This window comes from Petaurus breviceps, unplaced genomic scaffold (assembly GCF_028583685.1).
Source record: "Petaurus breviceps papuanus isolate PSGF00001 unplaced genomic scaffold, PetGlider_PUasm1.0 90849, whole genome shotgun sequence".
In the NCBI taxonomy this organism is placed as follows: Eukaryota; Metazoa; Chordata; class Mammalia; order Diprotodontia; family Petauridae; genus Petaurus; species Petaurus breviceps.
The window spans coordinates 17022031-17045953 of NW_027187361.1; the positions used below are offsets into that span (position 1 = coordinate 17022031).

Sequence of the window (23923 nt, forward strand, 5' to 3'; positions counted from 1 at the left end):
TTTAAAGAAAGGAGTAAAGAGGCTGGCTGGAGCTGCCCTGAAAGCTTCCTAACCACTAGAATTTGGTCACAAGAAGGAGGAAGAACAGAAAAGCAGTTTGGTTCTAACATTATAACAAAGTGAAAGCTACTTGATACATTATATACCAATTTATATAAATGTATTTTAAATGTAAACTTACCGAAGAATATTATGAAATTATATATACATGTAGCCAATCCCACTTGGAGATGATTAGAGTGACAATCTGGTTATCCAGCAGGCTGAAAAGCTCAGCCACAGCTGCCTCTTTCCACCCTCCACAAACATAAAGACAATTTTCTTCTGGTTAGGTTTACAGAACCAGGGAATTTCTAGGGGACCACTATTTCTGCTTCTTGGCCTCACCAGTCTACTCACAACCTTGTGTCTCTAAATTAGGGGTCCTTGGTCATACATAGTAATAGCAATACTGTAAAATGAAAAATTGTGAATGACGTGGCTGTTCTCAGCAATACCATGATCCAAAACAATCCCAAAGGACTAATGACGAAGCATACCATCCACCTCCAGAGAAAGAACTGATGTTTGAATACAGACTGAAGCATGCTGTTTTTCACATTCTTTTTTTTAAATTTTACTTCGTCTTCTTGTACAAAATGACTAATATGTAAATGTTTTACATGATTCCACAGGTATGAATTATATCAGACTGCTTTAACATGTCTCACAGAGGGGGTAGAGAAGGGAGGAAGAGATAGAATTTTAAATTCAATACTTTTTTCAAATGTTAAAAAATTGTTTTGACATATAATCAGGGGGGCAATAAAACATCATATAAAAATAAATTAGGGGGCTTTTAATTTGGGGTCTGTGAACTTTTTTTAATATTTTGATAACTTTTTTATATAATTCATTTCCTTTGTAGTTCTATGTATTTTATTTTAGGCATTTAAAAACATTTGGACGAGGCGCATCCCCAGACTGCCAAATAGATTCATGAAACAATAAAAGTTAAGAACTCCTGCTCAAAATGAACCATGCTATGATGCCTCTGTTCGGTTCGCTCTTCCTAAAGTCTCCATTTAAGTGGAGTGTCCAGGTCAGCCATGCCTTCATTCTTCTCCAGACTGCACTCAGGACTTCCTGTCTTGCCTAAAGGCTTACATATGTCTATCCCATCCTCTTTCCAGCTTCCTGTTATCTGTTTTTCCCATTAGAGTGTAAACTTCTTGAGGTCAGACATTGTCTTTCTTTTGACTTTTATTTATATTTCCACTGTTTAATGTAGTCCTTGGCATATAGTAAGAATTGAATAAATGCTAGCTGACTGACAGAATGGGCTGGCAGCCCCTGCAGCTGTTTCCCAGAAGCAAAGTCACTCTCTTTCTGAACAAGTATGTCACTGTGTCCTTATCCCTTCACCTCTTTGGGCTTGGCTGTGAAACGAGGAGTTTGGACCTGATCAGCTCCATGGCTTTTTCTAGTTCTATGATTCTAGTAACATGTCTTCATTTCTTCTGCACAATCCACCCTGTAGTCTTACATAAGCCACTCAGTCATCCTGCCACCACTTGCTGTGTACAAATATCCAGTTCAGACTTCTATTGACAAAGTTTGAATACTTCATGTTGGTGATACAACTCCCTGCATGTATGGAACATCAAAACAAGTTGCAATGCACGGCAGACTAGCTAACTTCACAGGGACCTGCCTGCTCAGTCCAGGTGTAAAATCCACTGACTGTGCCCCCACCAGGACCCTTGGTGCTACCCCCCGCTCCCCTCTGTGGAGATTTTATATCATAAATTTCCTGATCACAGTATTTACCGTATAACCTCAAACTGGGAATGAGAAAATGAAAAATGGAAGGGAACAAATGGGGACCTGGAAAAGTGACGTACCCCTTGGATAAGGTATAAAAGAATCAGTGATTCCCACAATTATGACAAGGCTTTTTAAAAATTCATTTTCCCCCTTTCATAACACACAAGTTTATCCTTCCCAAGAATAGAAACCTATTTTTCCCATTAATTATTCTATTCAATTTTGTAAAACCCATTGCTTTCCAGGAATACAGTTTTCACATCAAAAGATTTTTATATGCATTAGGGCTGAAGCAAGAGCTACTATATTCTTTTGCTTGTGATCTTGTCTTACTGATATCAGTAAGTGTGACTTGCTCTGATGTGAAATAAACTATTCAAGAAGCTTGATATGGCACGTTTGGTGGCTCCAAACTTCAGTCACGGCTTTTCAAACTCTGAATTTGTTCTGGTGTCCACCCTGGCGCTGTCAGCCTCCCCCAAAGATGTACTTTTAAAAAAAAATGTTGTTCGACTGTTATATTGTAACAATTTGTTTTCTTATCAGCACACTCATCGATGAAGTGTGTTCTTTGAGTAGCAGAATTTAATAGCTTTCAAATCTGTGTTATTTGCTAAGTCTTGGGCTACAAGTAGAATTTCCTTGGTACAGGCTGACGGGGGGAAAAAAAAACCTCACTTTTTCAGTACTGTTCTCAGTCCTGAGTACTGTCCTATAATCTACTATCTCAGTTTAGTCATTTGTGCCATAAATTGTGGAATCAATGTTTGCCACCAAAAACAAGACCAATTTCTACCTATAATTTCTCGCTAATTAACTTTCTACTCACTTCCAAAACACACCCCTATCTTAAGTTCAATTTTGACCCATATCTGAAGGCAAAGGGAATACACTGGCTAAAAGGGGAGCAGAACCATAGGAATTTTAAATTGGGAAGGGATCTTTTTGCTCTTCAAACGAGACACCAGAGGCTTTTAAGAAAAGGATTTGATCAAAAAATACACAGCTATTTAGTAAGAGATAAAAATCTAGACTTCCTTCTTCCTTGAACATTATATATGACCAAGGATGGCACTCTGGAGGCAGGAGGGATGAGAAAAAAGTCAATACTCTTTAACACAGGGCCCCTAAGTTTAGGTTGGACTACACTTGAGCCAAAACATAGGTGATGAGAAGAAAGGAAATGGTATCTAATCACAAGGTCAGAATGCTCTGTTTGTAGGGTCCCTACAACAGCATGTATTCTTTATCTTAATTGACTCTTTTGCCTATTTCAACTGTGATGGAGGCTCATCATTATCCTTTCACCTTTACCAGTATGAAGACGAGCCAACTGGTAGGCCCCTTCAAAAACTACTGCTCTCCTCAGTTATACATGGGTTCTTAAAGGGAATGGGAATCAATCATCTGCACATGATCAATTTCATAGGGATTCAAAAGGGAGAATTTATGAGATTTTTGCCAATGAATCACAAACCAGGAAGAACAAGGAAAAGCAAATATCATGAATGATCCATAACTGGTTACTACAGAGTTGAACAATCAAAAACAAACTCTGTGTGTGTGTGTGTACATGCACACGAGAGTGCAGTATGCTTTAAGGGAGGATAATGAGGTTAGTAGCTCTTCATTGGGGAAACAAAATTGAGAAGAAAAGTACAAAGGTAAGAAGATAAAATCATGGCATGAGTTTAGTTCAAACTTAAAATAATAAACTGAATTTTTTTTTAATGTTTAAAATGTTGGTGGGGGAGGAATATGATGGGTCCTTCACCTGTCAAAAATGAATAAAAACACTCCGCTCAAAAAAAAAACCCCACAAACTAATAAGAACATATTTTAGAAGATTCCTAGGATAAAAAGGAAGTATAGTCTCAGATCATAATAAAGCTCTGTGCTCAGGAAAAAAAAATCTTCTGGAGGTAATAACAGTATAACAGCAGAAAGTACACTGGTTTTGGAGCCAAAGAGCACAGGGTTCAAGTATTGCCTTCTGCCATTTATTTATGACCTTGGAAAAGTCACTGGACCTCTCAACGTCAGTCCCTCATCTGTAAAATAAGGGTAATAATATGTGCTTGATCTATTCCACTACAGTCATGATGAAAGTACTCCTTGCAAATCTTGAAGTTCTCCACAAAAGTCATTATCTAGTTCTACTTATGATATTCTGATGATATTTATATCTTTATAAGTCATTCTAATTTCAGAAAAAACTACTTTTAAAAAAGATAAAAATGAACAAGATTCCTATTACTATAGCAATGGAGTTTATTAAGTATTCAAGGAAATAATAAAGCAGTGTGACTTTTACTTCTTCCTTTTTATTAACGTCTCTCCTCCCCACTTCTATCTTACCATAAAATAACTCCAGTGATGTCATTTGGAGATACAGATAATTTTTATCAAAATCAATGACAACAGAAAAAATGCACTTGTTCCTTTCGACTAAAACTCTTGTCTAACTTAGTTCTTACTTAAATAATTTTTCATTCATTTTGACAGGCTGCAGTAAGTAAAGGGTTGATTCACTGGGCATGGTTAGGCAGAGTTCCTTGAAGAGATGACAATTTCTGTATTCCTGGAAAGACAGATGGGTCTTCTACCTCCAAGGCTTCTTTCTGTAATGTTTATCACTTGGCAATACAACCCTGCTGAGGAGTTAAATAATCACATCCTTTTTGATTTTCTATAAAACCATATACCATGGGATTTGGAAGCTGAGAGGTTCTAGCAAGTCAAGAAGTGTTTCATCGTCTTTTGGAGAACTAAATGTGTAGAAACTTTCACACACCTGGAGCAGAGGATTTCCTTACAATTCAATCAAGGGGAACAAGTGTCTGAAGTAACCCAACAAGTTTCCTACGGCTTTTGGTAGTATGCCACAAATCAGCTAAATATTTGATAGGGAATATAAAATAAATAGCTTTACCTGAAAAAAGTCCTCAAATAATTATTTAACATGCCTGGTGTTTCTCCCCCCGCCCCCTACCTTTTCTATCAGGAAGTGCTTTCTTTCTTTCCCCTCACCAAAAGATAAGATTTTTTTTCAAAAAGATTTTACATGATAGACTAATTAGCTCCACCATTTTCCTTATAACTTTCCTTGATCCCTTACTTTACTACCAAATCAGGAGCAAGTCCTCCCTCCTTCCACTTCTTAAAGCACTTGGTACCTCTTGCCCTTTAGCCCTGTAATGTATTGATCTATATCCATCCTTTATTTCATCTACCAACTTAAACTCATTGAGGGCAGGGACAATGTTTATTCGTATCATGCCCAGCCCAGTACAATACTTAATAAGCCCTCAATACGTGTTTGTTTCACTGAAATGGAGTAGTCACTGACTTGAGCGCCAGGCACCACCCTTCCTTCCTTCCCAGCACAGAGTATATGCTGAATGTAATAAGCTGTCCTGTACCATTTTAAAGGACACCTCACTTACTGTCATTTGGCTTCAAAAGGGTTGGTGGTGACAGGATTATTTTTAAATAGACTGCGCCGCATTCCTGCAGGAAAGAAATAAAAAGCAAAGCCAGAAGAGTCGAGCATGCACCTTAAAAAAAAAAAAAAGTTTCCAGTGTCCTGCAGGGCTGGAGAATATCTTTACACAAGAAAATCACCCGCTCGACTTCCACATCCCCCAAGCACCAGCACTCCTGGAAACAGCAGGCCGACCAAGTAACTCAAGAACAGGGGCTGACGGTGAGGAGGGAAAGTTAAAAGTCCTGCAGGTTACTGGCTTCCTCTTGCTGCTCCTTTGTTGGCACTAGGAGACCTCACAGCTGGTGCACTCAAGGGCACAAATTAACACTCTCGCACCGGGAGAGCTAACAGCGCAAGTGGCTCCCAAGTGTGGGCTTTTCTCCCACCGCCGGCCCCTCTAGCCTTAGACTCCCCCACTGTGCCCCCTCTAAATCCCTTTCTCTTCCTTCCCGCCCCTCCCCTTTTCTTCTTGCTTTGGAATTTCTCAAGTGTCCTAAAGTCCGGGGCATCCCTCCGTCCCGCGGCCCGACTCTCCCAAAGCAGGTCCTTCTCCCGGAGCTCCAGCTAGTGCTGCTGCTGTTTGTTTGGGCCGCCGCCCTCCGGGTTCGAACCCGCCCGCCCGCCTGCCCCAAGCACGCTGGGTGAGCGGCGAGAGGCGAAGGGGGTGGAGAGAGAGAGAGGAGAGAGTGCAGAGCTGCAGGACAGCAGTGAAGGGGAAGAGGAGGAGGAGGAGGAGGAGGAGGTGAGAGAGGGCCCCGATGCTTCAGATGACACGGGAGGGAAGGAGGGGGTGGGGGCGAGGGGCGGCGGCGGCCAGCCCCGCGGTCTCTTCCCCCGCCTCCCCCGGCAAAAGCCAAGCAGCCGCAGTGGCTCCGGCGCTAAATTCCAGCCTGGTGCAAGGACTGAGCCCCACACGAGAGCACGAGCACACACGCGCGCACACACACACGCAGGGTCTCCAGCTCCTGCACCCTCCACGAACTGGGGCGAGGGAGGCGGGGAAGGAGGCTAGCCTGGAGCCCGGGGCTCGGAGCTGACACCCGGGCGGCCAGCGGGGTCAGCGCAGGGCACAGCAGCGGAGGCCGCCACTCGCGAGCTGCCACAGCTGCCCAAAGGTGCCAGGAGAGCGAGGCCGGCGCCGCCTCCCCAGGCAGCGGTCGCGGGAGCACCAGTCACCCCCACCCCCTCCTTCCTTCCCTTTCCGATCGCTCCCCACCCGCCAGGCCCAGCCGAGGAGGAGGCCGACCAGGGCAGGAGGCGGCCGGCTCGCCGGCCCTGCCGGTCCTCCCCTCTGCAGCCCCTGCGCCCGCCCCCGCGGCGGCTCACCTTCGGGCTCGGTTCGGGCCGGCTCCTGGCCGTGGGCTGCGCAGCAAGTCCGGGCAGCAATCAGGGCTCCGTCCTGCCCGGCGCTCGCTTCCTTCCCTCCTGCGCTCCCCGCCTGCCCGGGCTTGCTCGCTTTCTTCTCTACCCCCCACTCCCCTCCCTTCCCGCCACCCCTCCCCTTTTCCTCCACCTCCTCCCTTCTCCCGACGCCCGCGTCCGCCCGCCGATTCGGGGGCGCTGCTCCAGCCCCCCTGCCAGCGGCAGGCAGCGGAGTCTCCTCCCCGGGCGCCCCCGCCCCCAGCCCCCTCCCCGCACTCGGGGGGCTCCGGCTCGCTCTCCTCCTCCCGGGCTAGCAGGAGGCGGCGGCGGCGGGGAGACACAAGAGCCCTATTGTATTATTGACACGGCTGGCTCCCACGCTCCGCCTCTTCCCTTTCCCTCCCTGCCAGCCACACTCTCCCTCCTGGACGGGCTTCGGCCGCCGAGCTCCCCTCTCTCTTCCTGCCAGCTGCTCCAAAGGAAGAGCTCCGGCTGAGGGGGCAGCTCTTTCTGCCTCCCCCCACTTGGTCCTGTACCTGCCGCTGCGGCCCCGGAGTCACCGCCCCCGGCCTCCTCCAGCCTCCTCCTGCCTCCAGCCTCCTCCTGCCTCCTGCCTCCTTCCTTCTGCCTCCTCCTGCCTCCTGCCTCCTTCTGCCTCCTCCTGCCTCCTGCCTCCTTCCTTCTGCCTCCTCCTTCCTTCTGCCTCCTTCAGCCTCCTCCTGCCTCCTGCCTCCTCCTTCTGCCTCCTCCTGCCTCCTCCAGCCTCCTCCTGCCTCCTCCTGCCTCCTCCAGCCTCCTCCTGCCTCCTCCTGCCTCCGGTCCGCTTCTCCCCTTCCCCAGTACGTACACAGCAAGCGGACGAGTGAGCACCTCCTCCCCAGGCGCCGCCACTCACACGCAAGGCATACTGAACTTTTCCGCGCACCCCCTCGGCGGTACCAGACCGTGCCACCGCCGCCGCCTCCTTCACCTCCTAGCTTTGACACGGGTACCCCTCTGCCTCCGCCTCTCCCCGACCCTGCTGAGGAGGGCTCGACATTTGCAGATGCCCTGCTCCGCGCCCTGCCAGGTGGGTCATTTCTCGGGTCCTGCCCCCTCCTAGGCTCAGGCAGTATCTTCTTTGTTTGAAACGGGGACGGGTTAAGGAGGGGAGGGCCAGCAGAGAGAACAGATGGAGTAGGAAAAAGGGGGAGGGGGAACCACCTGTTTTGTTACCTAATCCGGAAAGCAGGGTTTTCGTTAATGAGGCTTCTGTCTCAGACACATCATCCCTTTTAATCACTGATGAGCTAGGTGGTCACTGCTTTAATTGGATGTAATAATAAATAGAGCCAAAGTGGCTCTTAACGGAATACATTTATTAAAACCTGAGTACCAGTGACATATCACAGTGTTTAAGTGATGGAACGCCAGATCTATCTTCTTAGAAATAAGTCCTTTAAGATCATAATTAACTCATGTAGTACTTTTCGCTGGTATAATTAAATATAATAGACCCTCTTGGTCGATTAAAAAGCAAAATATTAATTCTCTATATTAAATGGTTAGAAGTGTATTACCTACAGATGGGAAAGTGTTAACCTAAAGTACTCAGGTCAAGAATTTTTTTTTTTAACTTTCTTAAGAAAAAGAGGCATTCATGAAATAGAAGGCATAAATATGGTCCAACAGGGGAAGAAAGTCAGTAACACAGCATTTTGTTTCACTTGAAAATCAAGGAGAAATTGTAATAGGGAACTGAAAAATCTAACTTCTTGTTACCTTTTTTGTCAACTCAGCCTGGCATAATGGAAATAGCACAGAATATGGAGGCAGAGTAATTGGATTAAAATCTCAGCTCTTGATTTACCTGTCACCTGTGTGACATTGGAGAAGTCATTGAGCCTTTCTCATCTGTAAAATGATGGAGTTTGCCTAAGTTTCTTTCTAACTACTCTAAATCGATTTTCTCATGCTTTCTGGAACACCATGTGTTTGAGCTGGCAAGATTAAGGAAGACTTCATGATGGCAGTGGCACCTGAGGCAGGCCTTTTAGGCAGGAAAAAATTTCAGCAGGCAGAGATGAGATGATCCCAGGAATGAAATACAACTGGTACAAAAGCAAAGAGATGGGAAAAGCTAGGGGACAAAATCAAGGAATGGCTAAAACAGTACATGAGAGGGACAAGTAAGCCACAACCCAAGCTCCTTCAACAACTAATAGACACTGTCCACAAATAAACCGCTATGCCCCTTGATTTGAACAAACATTTTTAATTGACTAGCTTTGATTTGACACATCAGACAAACCATCTACACACATTTCCCCCCAAAAAAAATTATATAGCAAAATATGAAAGGATAGTGACTAACAATATATAAACACAGTGTCACCGACTGTATTTGGCCAGACACTTTTTAATTTAAATAGCTATAGTCAATATATGGTATTGGTTTTGTTTTCTTCAGTGTGCATCATTTTCACACAGGTCTTTGCAGAAATATTGTGATATCATTCAAAAAAGTTAATGCAGTCTCAGGCTACATTAAGAGAAGCACCTACAGGGCAGCTAGGTGGCGCAGTGAGTAGAGTGCCGGCCCAGGAGTCAGGAGGACCTGAGTTTGGATCTGACCCCAGACACTTAACACACACACACAAAAACTAACTGTGTGACCTTGGGCAAGTCACTTAACCCCAATTGCCCTCCAAAAAAAAAAAACAACAAAAAAAAAAAAAGAGAGAAGCACCTATAAGCAAAGCTAGGAAAACTATGAATGAAAGCTGCGGAGGTGAATTTAGGCATGATAGTAAGGAAAAATTTCCTGGCAATTAAAGCTATCCAGAAATGGGATGTACAGCCTCACTTCGCCGCACTAGAAGTCTTCAGTCAAAGACTTCATGGCCACATAGCTGGGATTTTGCAAAGGAAATTCTTGTTCAGGTATGTATTGCCCCAGATGACCTCTGTAGTCCCTTCCAATTCAGAGACCCTATCGGTTTGTCGATGATGTGTGTGACAGAGTGAACCCCAGGGTGGATCTCTGATCAATGGGAGTAAATCCAAGGCTTTTAAACTTCACGTCCTGTGTTTTTACAATGAAATCATCTACTAAAGCCTTCCTTGTTTTGAAGATGAAGGAAACTAAGAAAGGCCTAGAGGATTTAAGTGACTTTGCTTAGTTTACATAGTTGGTAAAGTAGCAGTTGATTTGGGCAGCTTCCTGGCCCTGGTCTCAGGAAGACTTAAATTCAGATCTGGCCTCAGACACTAGCTGTGTGACCTTGGACAAGTTATTTAACCCTGTTTGCCTCAGTTTCCTTATCTGCAAAATGAGTTAGAAAAGGAAACAGCAAACCACTGCAGTATCTTTGCCAAGAAACCTCCAAATGGGCTCATGTAGAGTCTGTTAGTTATAACTGAACCACTGTTCTACAACAAATCAAAGCTAGAATTTGAAGCCAGATTTCCTTTCTCCAGATCCAGTGCTTTTCCTACTCCACAATGACCCAGGAGACACCTTGTGTGCCAGAAAAGAGGGTCAAGGAAATCTGGAAGAAAGTAATATGGTTCTAACAAGGACCCAAATGCTCAATTTTTCTTTCTTTTCAGCATTCCCTTCTTTCCTGCCCACAAACACTTCAAATAAGTGCAGAAGTAGCTGGCAACGCTTCTTATGACATATATCAACAATATCTCTTATCTTCTCGTTTGCCTTCTGAATGTGTGTGTGTGTGTGTGTGTGTGTGTTAACAACCAGGGCACTGTATTAGGACAGAAAATAGATGTTTTTAGTATTTTACATTTTCTTTGTATCAGAAGGTGATGTTCAGGTCTCAAGTTGCACTAAAACAAAAATGTATGCCCAGAATTTCACCACCATAATTTTAATGTTCTATTCTAATAAGACCCTAATATTTGAGAATAATATTCTCAAAGAGAGCTCTTAAATCAACTTTGATTTTTTTATTTAAAAAAGCTAGCACATGTATGTATCAATAATACATGGTTGAGATAATGGTTGAAATGATCACAGATAGAAGAAAGTCTCTTCATAAGATATAAGGTGAATTTAAAATAACATTTAAATAGCTTTTTGTGTTAGTCTTAAACATAAAAGTTATATATATGGTACTTTGTACAATGTAGGCAATGTTTATTGAATGAATATACTTGTGGTCATTCTATTTTATCTTTTTCTTGGTTTTTTGCTTTAAAATGCCAATTATAAAATCCACATGAGTTTTGTAGACAGCTTAATCAGCATGCTTAATTTTAGGATTTGATTTGGCAACATGTTTGTAGTCTAGATTTATTTTAGGGATTTCAATGGTTTGGAGGGTCCTGCTGCCTCCAGCTAAAGAGTAGAAATGAAAATAGCTCATTTAATTGGTTTTGAGGCTTTTCAAAAAGAAATTCCTGACTGGGAGGGTGGGAGGTAAAAATAACTACTAGTAGATATCTACAGATGTCTCTCTGTTACATTTGATAACAAGAAAAGAAGAATTAGTAGCTGGCACAAGGATTGCAAAATATTTTACATATATCATCTCACTTTATCTTCACAACAATCCTTTGTTGTAAGCAGTGTTATTATCCCCATTTTACAGATAAGAAAACTGAGTGACAGAAAAGATAGATAACTTGCCCACTGCTACACAGCTTCTAAGTGTCAGAGGCAGAATGTGATCCATGGATTCTTGTAAGCCCAGCTACTCTTTGCACTAAACCACACTGTTAAAGTGTTTACTTCCCACAAAAAGTTGGCCATCCATTTTCCTTGCCAAGGTCTCATCTTCTAACAATGTATGTTCAGGCATGATTACATACATGAAAAAGATCTTAGTGTTCTTTTCTTATGCTACATGAGGGTTCATACCCAGCAAACTAAAGACTCTTGCAGTTGGAATACAAGTGAAATGAACATACTGTAGTTGTTATCAATCAGTAAACATTTATTAAGCACCTACTATTTACCAGGTACGCTAAGTGCTGGAGATACAAAGAAAGATAAAAGATAAAGAGCTTGCACTCTACTGAGGCACACAAAATGCAAACAATTATACTCAACTTATACGTGTAATCACACTTACTGTCCACCCTAGAGTCACGGAGGTAGGAAGAGGCTTCATTTCACCTTTATTACCAGTCACATGAAGAACAAAGCATTGCCGACAGAAGGATGATAACATCCCTGGACCAGTCCTGTGCCAGATGTTGATGCCATGGATGAGGAATAGCGACCATCCAACACTTCTTGGTTTATTTTCCTTGCTGAGCTGTTTAGTGGAGAGAAAAGAAACGCCAGACATCAAGTTGGAGAATTTAGGAGACGTGAAGAAATGTCTTATTCCAAAAATTCGCCATAGACTGTGGTATTGGAGCAGAAACACTCTGTGTGAATTTTGAGAGAGATTTGCTGACCCTAGCAAGAACAGCTACTTAAGTTCTTACCAGATGATTTTTTTGTATTAGCTTATTCTCTTCTTCATTTGCACAGTATTAGTAGCTAACATTTGTGAAGCCCTTTAAGGTTTAGAAAGATAGATATGTGAAGACATATTTTGCATATATAAAGATAGAGAGCTTTACAAACCATTTAGATGCATGTGTGCTATGTGCATTTTATATATACACGCATGCGTGCACATGCACACACACATAACTTTACAAAACTTAAAGGAATCTGTTTATACATTATTATATAAAATAATATAATTTCATACAGATATAATCTCATTTGTTCTTCATTATACTTAGTGACTATAGCAGCTAGGTGGTGCAGTGGATAGAGTACCAGGCCTGGGGTCAGGAAGACCTGAGTTCAAATTCAATGTCTGACAGTAACTAGCTATATGACTCTGGTCAAGTCACCTAACCCTGTTTGCCTCAGTTTCCTCATCTGTAAAATGAACTGGAGAGAGAAATGACAAGCCACTTTGGTATCTTTTCCAAGAAAACCCCAAAATGAGGTCACTGAAAGTTGGACACTACTGAAAAATGACTGAACGACACCCCCAGTGAGTAGCTAATATCCTTATTTTATAGAGGAGGAAACTTAATCTTAGAGAAGTTAAGTAACTTAGCAGGATCACACAGATAGTAAGTATCCAAGGTAGAATTTGAATTTGTCTTCTAGACTCCAAGTCCACGACTGTCAACTACACTACTCTAGCTGTAAGAATTGGGGCAAAAGGGGCCTTTAAAGCAGGCAACTATGAAAACTGAATCCATTAGGGGAAGAGCACCTAACTCTTCTCTATTGTTCTAATAAACTGCATATCTCAGTCCTGCATCTTAGAAAATATTTGCCAGGACAGAATAATACATACCCTTTTAGATATAATGGGAGGAATTTGGTCTACCTGCCTACTTTCAAAACAGTTAAGGAATGACTTCTTCTAGGAAGCATTCCTCAATTGATTCTGTATATATTTATTTTTGGAGGGTGGAAGGCAGGGCAACTGGGATTAAGTGACTTGCCCAAGGTCACACGGCTAGTAAGTGTTAAGTGTCTGAGGCTGGATTTGAACTCAGGTCCTCCTGACTCCAGGGCCAGTGCTCTATTCACTGTGCCACCTAGCTGCCCCTCCTCAATTGATTCTTGCTTCTAGCAGCTAGTGAGTTAAGGGCAACATGTAGAGTTCTTATGAAAGTAGTATGTTCAGTACTTAGGGTCTTCTAGGTCCTGAGTTTCTTCTATTCATTTTTCCATTGCTCTCATTTGTACTTTGCTCATTATTTTTCAGTCACGTCCAGCTCTTTCTGATCCCATTTGGGGTTTTCTTGACAAAGATACTGGAGTGGTTTGTTATTTCCTCCTCCAGTTCACTTTGCAGACTGAGACAAACTGAGACAAACAGGGTTAAATGACTTGCCCAGGGTCACACAGTTAGTAAGTGTCCGAGGTCAGATTTGAACTCAGGAAGTCTTCCTGACTCTGCCAGCCCCTTCTCTCTATTCACTACACCACCTATTGCCTAAGTCAATTTGTATGCTACTTTATAAATGTTTGTAACAGACTGGATAAAACACTTGGCTTGGATTCTGGAAGACCTGGGCTCAGATTGCATCTCTGTCACTTGCTAGATGTGTGACCATGGGCAAGTCATTTAATTTCTCTGGGACTAAGTTTCATCTTTAAAATGGAGATAATAGTGTCTGTAGTTCTTGCCTCGGAAGGGTATTCTGAGGCTCAAATGAAATAGTATGCAAATTGTTTTGTAAACTCTAAAGTGCTATATAAATGTCAGTTATTGTACTCCTCATTGAGAGACAGTGTGTCATATTAGGCAGGGCTAGCCTCAGAGCCAAGAAATACCCAAGTTCAAGTTTCTCCTCTGAGGCTTGGTTACATGAGCCCGGACACAGAACTTCAGGCATCTCTCTCAAGACTGGAAGTAGCAGGGAAGGCGCTAACTTGCATTGGTAGATGGGATTTTGCTGTACCAGTGAAATCATACACCTAGTCTATAACCCCCTGTATTTTTAATACTTAGAAGAGCAATGCTTCTTCTGCTGTGCTATTTCCCCACACACCTTACTAATTTGTTTTATGAGCAGCTGAAGCCAAAAACATTAATCATTTGGCAGCCAATCATGTCATAAAGAGCCTCTCTGAACTTAGCTAGGCTGGTCCACAGACAACAGATATACTTTCTAGCTTGGTAAGACCCAGCAGAATTCCTACTAGCATTCAGCTCCATGCTAGGATGAGGTACTGAAGAGCTACTTTAATTTTGGGAGGGGAAGGAGGGTGGGGAAGGCAGGACAATTTGAGTTAAGTGCCTTGCCCAAGGTCACACAGCTAGTAAGTGTTAAGTGTCTGAGGCCAGATTTAAACTCATTTCCTCCTGACTCCAGAGTAGCTGCCCCTTGGAGAGCTATGTTAGAAGGAGATCATCATGTTGCCGAAGCTGGGCAGTATGACCCTGGGCAAGTCACTTAACCCCAATTGCCTGCTCTCCCCCCCCCAAAAAAAAAGGAGATGTCATGTGGCAAGGACAATATGTTCTATACTTTTCAGAAAGACTTAGGTTTACATTCCATTTCAGATATTTAGTAGCAGTGTGACCTTGGCTAAGACATTTAACTTCTCTGGGCCTCAGATTCTTCATCAGTAAAATCAAATGTTTGCATTCACAGACCTCTGAGTTTTCTTCCAGCTCTAAAGCTATGACTCTATGATATTCCCCACATACATACATGAATAATACATACACAAGTTCATACACATATTCTCCTGCCCCCAACACCTACCCCAAATGGGATTCTGTTTGTAAAGTGCTTAGCACGTATTCTCTTCCTTCCCCAATAGTGCTGAATACAAAATGGATTCTCAATGTCTTTTTTTTAAGACTGAGTTTCTAGTTCTCCTAGGCTAGAAGTATGGGGGCTACTCATTGACCCCAGAGGCTCACCATATTAATGGTGAACTTAGTTTGGTTACCCAGTCACCTAAACCCACTGCATCTCAGAGCTCCTGAGCTCAACAGAACTGCTAACATCAGTCTCCCTGATAGCTGGGATTTCAGGCAGGTGCCAGCACTCCTGACTCACTGTGTTTTAATGTCCCTTACTATTAGGGTCTTAAATATATATATATATATATATAGTAAATTATGAAGTGCCTACTATGTGTAAGGTACTGTGATAGGATCTTACAACATCATTAACTCAATGTTAGAAAAGCAAACTCAGAAGTTATTTTGATCTTTTAGATCACATGCTATGAAGCAGCGATTCTAACCAAACATACAGATTCCCGAGCAGTGTGTTCTAGTATAATCATTCTTGAGCTCTGTCAGTTCATGGGTCACAGTAGCAAGGCAAAACAGCCCTCATTCACTCTACTCTAGTCCACCTATACCAACCAGACAAAATTTTCATTGCAAAAAGCAACATACTTTACCAGAATTCATAGAAAATGTAGCGGTATCACCTTCAGTTAGGTACCAGTTAGGTCTACTATATGTGTTTTTTAAATAAAACATGAGTTCAGTATTTGAGAAAGAAATAAAATAGGGCAGGGCGGCCAGGTGGCTGCAGTGAGTAAGAGCGCCAGCCCCCGAGTCGGGAAGACCAGGGATCAGTTCTGGCCTCAGATACTTGGCACCCACACAAAATAACTGGCCATGTAATCTTAAGCAAGTTAATTAAGCCCAATTGCTTAAAAAATTAAAAAAAAAAAAGAAATTAAAAAGGCCGCTAGGTGGCACAGTGAATAGAGCACCGGCCCTGAAGTCAGGAGGACCTGAGTTCAAATTTGGCCTCAGACGCTTAATAGAAAACACACAAAAAAACTAGCCATGTGACCTTGAGCAAGTCACTTAACCCCAATTGCCCTACCTTCCCCCCTCCAAAAAGAAATAAATAAAATATAGACCAGTGGTTGCAAGGAAGCTGTCTATTGCTAGTACACTCACTACTTCTCTCCCGTTGTTGAGAACCACACAACACTCTTGTAGCCTCCCCACCCCCATGAAGACTTAGCACACATTTAGTTACCTCTCTTTGCACTTTTAAGAGTTTGGTCACTTCCTCCCCTAAAAAAAAAAAAAAATCCCCTCCCACATTCAGCCCCTTATCTCCTTACAGCATTTGACACACTGCCTGACACATAGAAGCAATTTAGCCTCAGATACTTGACACACTAGTTATGTGACCTTGGACAAGTCACTTAACCCCAATTGCCCTGCCTTCTCCCCTCCAAAAAAAAAAAAAGAATTTCTGACTTTTAGACCCCTTTTGTCTCCCACACAAAGGGATTAAAACATAACTTAGCATACTAGTGTTTAAAAGTTGCTGAAGTATAATATAGTGGATAGAACAGTAATCTTGGAGTCTGGAAGACCCAGGTTCTGATCTCACTTTAGTTACTCACTAATTATGTGACCCTGGGCAAATCACTTAACCTCAGGGGGTCTGGTTTCCTCAAGGGTAAAATAAGGGGATAGGACTCATTGCTCCCTAATGCCCTTTCCAGTTTGGGATGGTACTCTTATAATGCTTTTACAATACAATGTAATGCTATCAACATTTATATTACAGGAGACTACAAATTCTTCCTTAGAACACAGAAGAGGGCGGCCAGGTAGCACAGTGAGTAAGAGCACCGGCTCCAGTGTTGAGAAGACCTGGAGATTGAATCCCGGGCTCAGACACTTAGCACCCACCCAGAAACACCTGGCCGTGTAACCTTGAGCAAGTCACTTAACCCCAATTGCTTAGGGGCGGCCAGGTGGCTCAGCGAGTAAAAGCACGGCTCCAGTGTCGGGATGACCTGGATCAAATCCGGGCTCAGATACTCAGCACCACACCCAGAAATAATAACTGGCGGTGTAACCTTGAGCCAGTTACTTAACCCCGATTGCTTTAAAAAAAAAAACAACACAGAAGCGATATAATGGGAAAAGTATTGGTGCTAAGAATAAGAAAAATTACATTCTAGTCTGAACTTCATGACTGGAACTTTAGATAAACCACTTAACCTCTATTTTGCAGCTTTCTCATCTGTGAAGTGAAGATACTAATTCCTACTTGACTTACCTAACAGTACTGTTGTGAGAATCAAGATAGATAATCTATGTGAAAGTTAAAAACACAGTATAAAGGCAAGGTAAGAAAAGAGAGTGCCATCAATGTAATGCATTGTAAAGTGTTTAAAATTCTTCACAAGAAAGTTTTGTTAAATACACATTGCATGTACATGTCATCTGGTTAATTGCATTATTTGAAGTATTCTCGTTCATACAAAAGGTAGTAAAAAAGATTCACAGGAAAATTAACTTTACCCAGATAATGATATTCAGTAGAGTTGAAAATCTAAGGATAAGTATTGGTAGAAATAAATCTGATCCTAGTCTACTTTGGAAGACATAATTCACTCATGCTTACCTTAGTAGCACAGATATTTAAAATTTGATTATTAAGACAATCAGTGTTTGTCTCTGTATAAAAGTGTCAGACTTTGTAGGGTAAAGGAAGATTATGGACTACATCTTTATAACCCTTATTTTTTCTAAATACTATTTTGTTTTTTTTCCAGTTTCAGGTAAAAACAATTTTTAACATTCATTTTTTTTAATTTTGAGTTCCAAATTCTCTAACTCCAGCCCAGATGGTAAGCAATTTTATATAGGTTACACATGGGCAATCATGTAAAATATATTTCTAGATGAGCCATGTGCAACCTTTATTTTAAAGAAAACACACATTGATAAGCAACTTGTGTACAAAGCACTAGGAATACACAAAAACTAATAAGACCTATGTTAGGGAAGTCTTTATGGACTTCATTATGGGGAACACAGGAAGTTCAGTTTGGATACATAGTTTAGGACCACAACAGGAAGGGCTTTGAGTGTTCTATAGAGACTAAGGAATTTGGACAGCTATGAGCCATTGAAGGATTTTGAGGAAGAAAGGAAGAGGAAAGTGGTGGTTTGGGAATTAATCTAGGAGGTATCTGGGTGTGCAAAAACAGAGAGCAAACTATTACCAACAACCATGCTATAGCTGTATATTATATTTTGCTGAGGTAACTGGTGGCAGCTAGGGGGCACAGGGGATAGAGTCAGGAAGACCCCCATTTGGATCCTGCCTTAGACATTGGCTATGTGACCTTGGACAAGACCCTTAACTTTTCTCAGGCTCAGTTCTCTCATCTGTAAAATGGGGAGAATAATAACACCTACCTTCCAGGGTTGCTATGAGGATCAAATTTCAGATTATGCACTTCAGATATGTACTGCCAACCAGATGGTGCAGTGGGTAAGAGGGCTGGACTTGGAGCCAGAGAGACAAAGTTCAAATCCTGCTTCAGACACTGGCTAATTATGTGGCTCTAGCCAAACTATTTAACCTCTGTTTGCCTCGGTTTCTGCAACTACAAAATGGTTAAAATAATAACACCTTTCTCCTGGAGATGTTGGAAGGATCAAGTGAGGTAATGTGTACAGTGTTTTGTAAATGTTAAAGCGCGATGTAAATGTTAACTATTCATAAAGACCATATAAATGCTTTAAAAAAAAGTAATCTAGGACAAATTAAGGTTGGATAAGAGAGTGAATGTATCGAGGGAGACCATTTAGAAGGAGGCTGTCAGGGCAGCTAGGTGGAGCAGTGAATAGAGCTGGCCCAAGAGTCAGGAGGACGTGAGTTCAAATTCATCCTCAAACACTTGACACTAACTGGCTGTGTGACCTTGGGCAAGTCACAACCCCAATTGCTTTGCCTTCCCCCCTCCAAAAAAACAAAAAAAGAAGGAGGAGGCTGTTGATTAAAGTATGGCACAGGCCAAGTATAAGGTGATGAGGAAATAGCATCTAGACCAAAGGTTTTTAATCTTTCTGTGTATATCATAGATCCCTTTAGCAATCTATTGAAGCCTATGGAGCTCTTCTCAGACCTCTTCTTTGAAGGTTTTAAAATACATTTAACAGTCAGCACAAGCCTGTAATCTCAGAGACCTGGGAAGCTGGAGTTGTCAGAGATGTAGTGAACTAAGCCAATACGGGGTCTGAGCTAATTCCAGCATCAGTATGATGAGTCTATAGGAGGAGAGACCACCAGGTTCCCTAATGAAGTACAAACCAGCCAAGGTCAGAAATGTAGCAAATCAAAATTCACATGCCAATCAGTAGTGATCATTGAGGCTCTTTACTTCCAGCCTAGGTGAAAGAGGAAGACCTAGTCTTTTTAAAAATAAAATGCATAAAACAAAATGCTTAAGAATACAAAGGAGGGGCGGTTAGGTGGCACAGTGAGTAGAGCACCGGCCCTGGAATCAGCAGGACCTGAGTTCAAATCTGACCTCAGATACTTAACACAAAAACTAGCAGTGTGACCTTAGGCAAGTCACTTAACCCCAATTGCCCTCCAAAAAGCAAAAAAAAAAATACAAAGGAAACCAATTATCTTGAAAGAAAATTATCCAAAAAAAAATTTTTTAAGACAAATTCTTCAACCTCAGGTTAAAAACCCCTGGTTAGACTAATAATAGTAGCAAATCTTTGTCTATTAAGGATGGGTATAATAGCAACCAGAAGTCCCTCAAGCCAAGTCTGTCAAGTAGAGTGGATGATCAAACTGAATGCTACTGTTTTTTGTCCAAAAGTAATTTGTGACTATGAAATAATGACATCAGTTTTCTTTAGTGACTTACACAGTAACTCAAAGCATTTCAAAAAGGAGCTCCAAGAATGCTTTAGACAATGAAATAAGATCATTTGAAAAATAATCATCTGGAAGTATATTTTTTTAAAAACTTGCTTGCATTTGGAGAACATGTTAAAAAGGTGCCAGGTCTGCCAAAGAGAAAATCAAGCTCTTCTGCATTAATAGAAGCTCAGCGTCAAGAACAAAAGAGGCAACAGACCCACTGTATTCACGGCTGGTAGGGCTTTATGTGAAGCATTTTGGTCCGTTCCATGTGTGACATTCTAAGGAAGCTATTGATGAACTAGAGAATATCTAAAGGAGGATGGCCCAGATGAAAAAAGATCAGGAACATGAGCATGCTGGAGCCACCTTGAACTGGCCCAGGAGAGCCGACTGCTAAGTTTTCGGTGTGAGCATTTACACCGTGGATATCAACAAATGCTGAAATGGGGACTTAAACTGGTTGTTTTATTGGTTGTCTAGACTTTAAAAAGTGATGGAGAAAATGTTAATAATTCAGACTAAAACTATTTTTTGTGTCCGTCCCCCCCCCCACCATGCTATTAAAAAGTTACCATCATATCCCAGATCTGAAATTTGTGCCATTTGAGAAATGATTGAAGAAATTTGGGATTTTCAGTCTGAAGGGGGATAAGACAGCTACCTTCAGATAGGGTTGTCATGTGGAGAAAAAAAAGATTCTATTTCACTTGTGTAACATAAGTAAGCAGAACCAGGATAGAAATTATGTAGAGGGAGGATGGGCTCATTAGAAAAAGAGCTGCAGTGATTAGAGAGGTTCAAAAGGACTTCACCACTAGAGGTACAGCATCCAAGGAGAGGACACGCAGTCAAAGATGCTGTAGGTGGGGTTCGAGCTTTGGGCAGAATTACCTCTAGATGCCTTCAGACTTTAAAGTTCAGTTCATCTAAATCACAATACTTCATAGTTACATATATCTCATCTATAAACACTCTATTGATGGTGGCCAGGTAGCACAGTTGATAGAGCTCCAGGTGTGTAGTCAGACCAGAATTCAAATTCAGGCTCAGCTATTTACTAGCTGTATGACCTTGGGCAAGTCACTTAAAGCCTTTGCCTCAGTTTCCTCAACTGTAAAATGAGGGTAATGACAGCATCTACCTTGAAGGATTGTTGTGAGGATCAGATAATATTTGTTAAATACTTGGCACATAATAGGCACTATATAAATGCTAGTAGTAGTAGTAGTAGTATAGTAGTAAGAGGAGGAGGGGAAAACACTGTAGTAATATGTGAAATTGCAACGTGCAAGTAGACACAGAAACAGTCTCATTCCTGTGGTGCAGATGAATACATTAAATTTTTCCATCTTCTATTAATTCTTACTCCTTGTGTGCTTTGGGACACTTTCTTAAGCACTTTAGCCCTCAGTTTCTTCATCTTTAAAAGGAGATGCTTGGACTAGCTGACCTCTGTGGTCCCTTCTAAATCTAAATCCGTTACAAGAGTAGCTATCATTTCTATAGCACTCTACGGTTTATAAAGTGTTTCACATATGATCTCATTGGAGCCTTACAACAACCCTGTGAAGTAAGTACTATTATTGTTCACATTTCACAGATGAAGAAATGTAGGCTGACAGTGGTTAAATAACTTACCCAGTGTCACACAGCTAAAAACCTTCCTATCTCATTCAGGATTTGAATTCAGAGGGTTCCTGACTCTAAGGCTAGCCCTCTAAGGCCACCTAGCTGTCATGAGCCTATAATACCATATTTACTCATAATTTTGTCCCTTTTCTTTTTGATATATCCAAAGAGAGTTGGATTACAAGGAATCATGTAAATTATTGTTCAGTCATTTCAGCAGTGTCCAACTTTTCCTGATTCCATAATATTAATATTTATGTCTTAATCCCACAACTATTTTTGCTTTATTGAAAAACTACTTTTAAAAAAGAGAAAGAATTATAGTAGAGAGTTTGTAAAGTTGTAAGGAATTATATTTCAAGGTGTTTGAGAGAGGGAAAGAAAGGGAAAGCAATTCCAAGTGATTAAAAGGTGGAGGTCACAACTTCATGGAATATTCCAGCTGAGGGACCTTAGAAATTGTTTCATCAAGAAAAGGAAAATGACAAATATTGGGGAAAATGTGGGAAAATTAGGATCTTAATGCATTGTTGGTTGAGTTGTGAACTCATCCAACCATTCTGGAGAACAATTTGGAACTATGCACAAAAGGCAATCAATCTGTGCATGCCTTTTGATCCAGCAATACCACTACTAGGTCTGTATCCCAAAGAGATCATCAAAAAGGGAAAAGGGCCCACATGTACAAAAATGTTTATAGCAGCTCTTTTTGAGATGGCAAAGAATTGGAAATTGAAGGGATGTTCATCAATTGGGAAATGGCTAAACAAGTTGTGGTATGTGAATGTCATGGAATATTATTGTTCTATAAGAAATGATGAGCAGGTAAAAAATCTGGACTTACATGAATCGATGCTGAGTGAAGTGAGCAGAACCAGGAGAACATTGTACACAGTACCAGTAACATTGTGTGATGGTCAACTATGATAAATTTAGCTCTTCTCAGCAATACAATGACCCAAGTCAATTCCAAAAGTCTCATGATGGAATATGCTGTCTACATCCAGAGAAAGAACTAATGGAGTCTGAATGCAGATCAAAGCACACTATTTTCATTTAGGGGGAGGGGTTGGTCTTTTTCTCCCCTTTAGTTCAATTTCTTCTTTTGCAACATGACTAATGTGGAAATATGTTTTACATTATTGCACATCCTGGGAAGCAAAGAGGGGAAGGGAAGGGAGAAAAATTTTGAACTCAAAATCTTTCAAAAAGTGAATGTTGAAAATTGTCCTCACATATAATTAGAAAAAGTAAAATACTATTAGAAAATTGTCTTATCCAACTGCCTCAGTTACAACTGAGGAAACTGGAGTAAAATGACTTACTCAGGGTCACACAGCAAATTGAAGTTTTAAGTCTAGTGCAAAAAAAAAAAGTACCTTTGTTTTAGGGAAAGAACTAGACGTCATCTAAAAAGCCCCATCCTAGTTTTCCACTCTATTCTCAGAAGGCTAGGGGGCATTTTTTAAAAATTCCTACAGGAAACACTTTGTTCCCTGGCCAGTCTTATTCATTTTCAGTTATCAGTATACTGAGGAGCAAGATCATCACTGATAGCCAAGGAAAAGAATAAAGGAGATATGGAAGAGAAAAGAAAGAAAGAAAGAAAGAAAGAAAGAAAGAAAGAAAGAAAGAAAGAAAGAAAGAAAGAAAGAAAGAAAGAAAGAAAGGAAGGAAGGAAGGAAGGAAGGAAGGAAGGAAGAAAGAAAGAAAGGAAAAGAAAGAGCTGAATGAATTAAAGATTGAATGCTAACGGGACCTTCCTACCTTCAACACCAAAGCATGAAAAAAAGCAGGCAGCAGCTTTACTTTAACCCTTTCCTGGCCTTGGTACCAAATAAATCACAACCTTGGCTTTATGTAACATGTTTTCTAATGGAACAGCAGAGGTATATACCAAACATTAGGAAAAATGTTTGCTACCCTCTTATTATATACCCTCTGCCTCTGAAATGGACCAATGTTGAAACCTCAAACCTTCCTGGCAGCTGTAGTTAGTGTTTCAAAACAGAGAATACAATGTGTTTAGCTGTTGCTGTTGCTTGCTGTTTGTCTTTCCTTCTCGAAAAGGACTTGACATCAGGAAGGTGATGCCATGACTTGCAAATGAATTGGATTTAAGTGAGGGAGGACTATCTATGCAAAGTAACCAGCCTCACTTTCTCCTTTGGAGTCATCTGGGTCCAGTGATTAAAACCTAATAAAAAATGAGGCAAAGAATGGCCTATATATATCTGGGAGGGGAAGACTCCCAGAGCTTCTGGTCAAAACAGAAACAATTGTTACTTACATTAATTCTGAGTCAATCAGGGCCCAAACAGTGATCAAGTAAGGGGTGGTCTGGGACCAGAGTGATTTGGGGATAAGATTGGTCTTTAAGAGAAAACCAAAACAAGGAAAAAAAAGTTTTTGAGATTAAAATTTACATTCCCTTTTGCAGGTTAGGGGTATGATACAGAGAGAGAGAGAGAGAGAGAGAGAGAGAGAGAGAGAGAG

General features: G+C 41.5%; 1 protein-coding gene and 1 long non-coding RNA gene across 5 annotated transcripts in view; one reads left to right on the top strand and one right to left on the bottom strand.

The window, feature by feature from the left end:
- The window catches only part of JADE3 (jade family PHD finger 3), a 193385-nt gene extending 185739 nt beyond the window's left edge, over window positions 1–7646 (bottom strand). For 2 of the 3 annotated variants that reach the window (XM_069072925.1, XM_069072929.1), the window contains exon 1: window positions 6620–6756. The gene's annotated coding sequence lies outside the window, so the exon portion shown is untranslated. Of the gene's footprint in view, window positions 1–6619; window positions 6757–7191 lie in introns of those variants that run through there. The other variant, XM_069072926.1, reaches the window with a different exon arrangement.
- The window catches only part of LOC138149718 (uncharacterized), a 22380-nt gene continuing 2396 nt past the window's right edge, over window positions 3940–23923 (top strand). The window contains exons 1-2 of one of the 2 annotated variants that reach the window (XR_011165404.1): window positions 3940–6035; window positions 11740–17252. This is a non-coding gene — a long non-coding RNA (uncharacterized lncRNA). Of the gene's footprint in view, window positions 6036–11739; window positions 18653–23923 lie in introns of those variants that run through there. The other variant, XR_011165405.1, reaches the window with a different exon arrangement.